The following is a 5,109-nucleotide window of genomic DNA, read 5'->3' as shown; positions in this document are numbered from 1 at the left end:
TTCGTGCCCGTAGGTCTCGATAGACAGGTCGAGAGTCCTCTAAGTAGGCGATCAGCTCAGCGGAAGATGTTGGTGCACTCCATTTGTTCCGGAGTTGCTTATGTGGTCAGTATGATTAGAGCATATACTAATTAGTATGGCGGGGCCCTGTCCTGACCTTTATGACATTTATGTACTCTTAGAGGTTTGTAGACATATGTCGTGTACGTGAAAGATTGTATATCCTTGTCGGCCTATGTTGTGAGTTTATAAATGATGATGTTGGCCTACCCGTATGTCACGTGTGTATGATGATGTAATAAGAAAGATACGTTACGTTGGTACTCGGTTGAGTAAGGTACCAGGTGCCCGTCGCGGCCCATCAGTTTGGGTCGTGACAGGACCGCCCTCATATTGTGAATCCAGGGTCTTCCGAGCAGTGCGTTGTATCTCATATCGCCCTCGATCACGTGAAACTTTGTTTCTTGAATAGTTCTGGCTATATTTACTGGTAGGATAATTTCACCTTTAGTTGTTTCACTCGCCATGTTGAAGCCATTGAGAATCCGAGCTGCGGGTAGGATTTGATCTTGTAGGTCGAGCTGCTCCACGACCCTCGATCGAATAATATTGGCCGAGCTTCCTAGATCAGTTAAAACACGTGTAACCTGAATTTTATTCATAAGGATAGATATTACCAAGGGTTGTGAGACCCCTTCTGCTTCCTCATCATTGAATGATAAAGTGCCTTCTCGCACATAGTCTCAAGTTCGTTTTTCCGTGGTGATTAATACTTTAGTGCGTTTGAACATAGGCCCTTGTAGAATATCGACCCCACCAACGATCATGTGAATCATGTGTTGTGGTTCTTCCTGCTTGTTTTTCCTATTTGCATCCCTGTCTCTGAAATGGTTTTTAGATCGGTCGCTCAAGAATTCTCGAAGGTGACCCTCATTGAATAAACGGACCGCCTCCTCCCTTAGTTGTCTACAGTTTTTGGTTCTATGACTATGTGTACCATGGTATTTGCATATTTGATTGGGGTTTCTTTGGGATGGATCGGTTTGTAGGGGTCTAGGCCATCTAATATCTTTGATTTTCCCAATAGCTGACACAATACCTGATGAGTCGATGCTGAAGTTGTATTATGATAATCGTGGTGCTTCTGTGGGATCGACATGCTTATCTAAGATTTTCCCAATGGCTGACACAATACCTGATGAGTCGATGCTGAAGTTGTATTCTGATAATCGTGGTGCTTCTGTGGGATCGACATGCTTATCGAAGCCACTTTTGCTCATAAGCCCTCGAGAGCTCTGTCCTCGATCATTCCTTCGATCATTTCGGATGGGATTGCATCATGGGCCGCTGTTTCTATAATCTACGTTGTATGGTTGATACCGATCTCTGTTTGACTGGGGTTCACTGTTGATATCCCTTTGAGTTCTGTCGACGGGCCTGTTTGGATAAACGGAACCGGACAGGGTCCCCAATTGATCATCCTCGACCCTGATCTTTGACTGGTACCGATTATATACATCGGCCCAGGTTACCACTGGATATTCAATTAAATTCTACTTTAGCTGTCGTGATGCCACCGAACTTTGTTCGTGCAAAACTTGAGTAAAGGCTTGGACAACCCAATCGCTTGTGATCGGTGGTAGTTCCACGCATTCTATCTGGAACCGAGATACGAATTCCCTCAACATTTTGTTGTCTTTTTGTTTCACCTTGAAGAGATCCTACTTCCTAGTCGCAACCTTTATTGCTCCGGCATGTGCCTTTACGAAGGAGTCTGCAAGCATGGCGAAGGAATCGATGGAATTAGGCGGCAAATTGTTGTACCATATCATTGCTCCTTTCGACAAGGTTTCTCCAAATTTATTCAGTAGAACAGATTCAATCTCATCATCTTCTAAGTCATTCCCTTTTATTGCGCATGTATAAGAAGTGACATGCTCATTAGGGTCGGTGGTCCCATTGTACTTAGGAATTTCTGGCATTCGGAATTTCTTCAGAATGGGTTTCGGTGCCGCACTTGGAGGGAAAGCTTCTGTACGAATTTCGTTGAATCCATACCCTTTAGAATCGGTGGTGCCCCCGGTATTTGGTCAACCCGGGAATTGTATGTCTCTACTTTCTTGTTATTTTCCTCGATTTTCTTTTCTCTCGATTCAATCCGTTTAGTGAGCTCCTCGAGCATTTACATAATGGCAGAGTTAGTCCCCGATTCATTGGCGTTTGATATTTTCGGCACAGGCTCGGTCCTGTGGACGACTTCTGGTTAGATCCTACTCGGTGTTCGGTGATGATTTTGTAGTTGTGCTATAGCGGCTTATTGAGCTTGTAACATTTCGAATATAAATTGGAGGCTAACTCCACCATCTTCTCCGCCTTGCATACCTCGACCACCTGATCGAAATTCCCTGCGTACGCTACCTTCGGGATCAACGCCCAAATTTGCATTTAGGGCGACATGTGAACTGACATCGACGGGATTTGCAATTGGTGTTCCCTCGAGGTCAGTCTGAGGCACCTCGGTCCCTGGGGTGGCTATATTGTCATTTTCCCCATGAAATCTGAGGCTGTTGTCACCATGTGTAGGCGCTGCTTGTGAGTTTGATATGTTTATCCAGAAAACAAAGATTCTTACAAGAACAAATGTAAAGCAGTGTGTGTTATTGGAATTAGTATTAAGCAATCACTATTATCCTTAGCCCCATAGTGGGCGCCAAACTGTTTACCCTTAAAATTGGATAACAATTAAACTTATAATATAGTTTTAAGGACACGTGATTTCACCTAATACCATTTGATAAATGTGAAGATTAATAACAGAAATGAACTATAAAGTAAAGCGAACCAGTATTGAAATGGAATTCAACCCTCGAGTTAGGGTGCCCTCGAACTGATTGATACCAAAAAAGTTAAAAATAAAGCGAGCTGAAGAACAAGAGAGTATAAGCTAAAGAGAGAGTGTTATATTGGCTTTTTTATGCGAGAACAATATATCCCTTACAAATGGTTAATATCCCCCTTTATATAGTAGAGGAATTCTACTTATGGTATAACTCTAATCACAGAAGAAAATTCCATGATTAGCTAATTGACCGTTCCTAATTTGATCCGTTCCGAGATCTCCGCCATGATCTTCGACCAGTCACGGATATTTTGCCTTTCCGTTATTATGTTATCTTTGATCTTGCTCGATGCCTATCTCATTAGGTCTCGATCGCTGCTGGCCTCGATCTCGACAGGTACCTCGAATCCCAAACTTGGTACCTTGTCCTCGTACCTTGGTCTGATCCACTACGGGGCCGACCTTCGATGCAGCTCCCTGCTCCCGGTCAGATAGAAATATTGGGTGGGCTCGGTTTTAACCGTATACATGTATCGAACCTAATTAATTGTGCCGATTATGCGAGCAATTCTAGAGGCCTAAGTGGATGTATATTATCAAAATTAACTAGAGTGTAGCACTAGGTAATTAAACTTGTTCTTGGCTAAATATAATATCTTACATATTAAAATTAGAAGAGTAAAATAACAAATAAGCATATAAAAAAGTAAAAAATATATATATAATATTTTAACTAATATTTTACTATAATTGTAGGTTTTGTAAATCCAAAAATGGGAAGTATGAATCTAGCTTTGACAAGAGGATATGTTTGTGTTTCTCCGAGCGACTTCCTTCGAAAGACGCTCTGTGTAAGTACCTGTGATGACCCGATAGGTCATCTAGAGTTTTAACCCTTAATCCTTTGTTTCGAAACCTCAAATAGCTCCTTTTAACCTTTCTCGATTTGCGTGTACAGTCCGTGTCTTTTCCGGAAGGCTCTTAGGCGAAAAATTGATTAAAATATGAATTCATGCCTTAAAAATTCATTTGAGTTGACTTCAGTCAACGTTTTGAGCTAACAGACCCGGATCCATATTTTAACAGTCCCGGTGGGTCTGTATCGTGATTTGGACCTAGGAGTATGGCCGAAATCGAATTCGAAAGTCCTTAGCTGGAGTTATCGCATCTTGTCGAAAATTTGAAGTTTAAAGGTTTAAAGAGTTTATGAGTTTGACCAAAGTTTGACTTTGTTGATACCGGATTCGGATTTTGGTTTCGGAACTTGATATAGGTCCATTACTGTATTTATGACTTGTCTACAAAATTTGGTGCGAAACAGAATTGATTTGATGTGATTCGGACGTCCAATTATTAAAATGAAAGTTCTTAAGTTTTATTGAAAATTTCATTCGTTTTGGTGTCTGATTCATAGTTTTAGGTGTTATTTTGTTGTTTTGATTGCGTGAAAGAGTTCGTATAATGTTTTGGACTTGTGTGCATATTTGGTTTAGAACCCCGAACGCGATGAAAAATGAAAAATGCTAGTTTTAGCTTCTGTTGGTTTCTGGTGTCTTCTTCTTCACGATCGTGAAGAATGTCCCGCGATCGCGAAGGGTTGTTTGGGATAGGGGAAGGAATTTTCTTCGCGAACGTGAAGTGGAGGGGGGCTTGCCCTTCGCAAACGTGATAGCCCTTCCGCGAACATGAATCATTGAGGGCTTGGGGAGAGATTAGACCGGAGTGCTACGCGAACGCGGACCCTGGGCCGCAAACGCGATGGTTAGGGGGGAAGAAACATCATGAACGCGGAGCATTTCTCGTGAACGCGAAGTCCATTATGGCCGTTGTGCTTTGCGATCGCATCAGGCCCTTCGCAAACGCGAAGAAGGCCTGACGCCTAGTGATTTAAGTGATTCAAAAATGGGATTTCACCAATTTTTCATAAACTCTCCATTAGAACCCGTCCTAAAGGCGAATTTGAAGGGTAAACTCATCACAAATTAATAGGTTTGTACACTCTAACTCTAATTTCTAGCCTTAATCTTTGTTCTTCCATGTTAGAAAATAAGTGATTTAGGAAGAATGGGAGGAGGGGGGAGGTTTGCGAATTCGGGATTTAGACCTCCATTTGGGGTCGGATTTCAAAACTAATTACATAATTGGGCTCGGAGGATGAATGGGTGAATGGAGTTTGGTCTGAACCTCGGATTTTGACCAAACGAGCTCGGATCTTATGGGGAGATTGAGAGTAAAAGCACGAAGGGTGATGATGTGCCATTATTGTTGTT

This window comes from Nicotiana tomentosiformis, chromosome 3 (genome assembly GCF_000390325.3).
Source record: "Nicotiana tomentosiformis chromosome 3, ASM39032v3, whole genome shotgun sequence".
In the NCBI taxonomy this organism is placed as follows: domain Eukaryota; kingdom Viridiplantae; phylum Streptophyta; class Magnoliopsida; order Solanales; family Solanaceae; genus Nicotiana; species Nicotiana tomentosiformis.
This window is presented reverse-complemented; position numbering follows the sequence as displayed.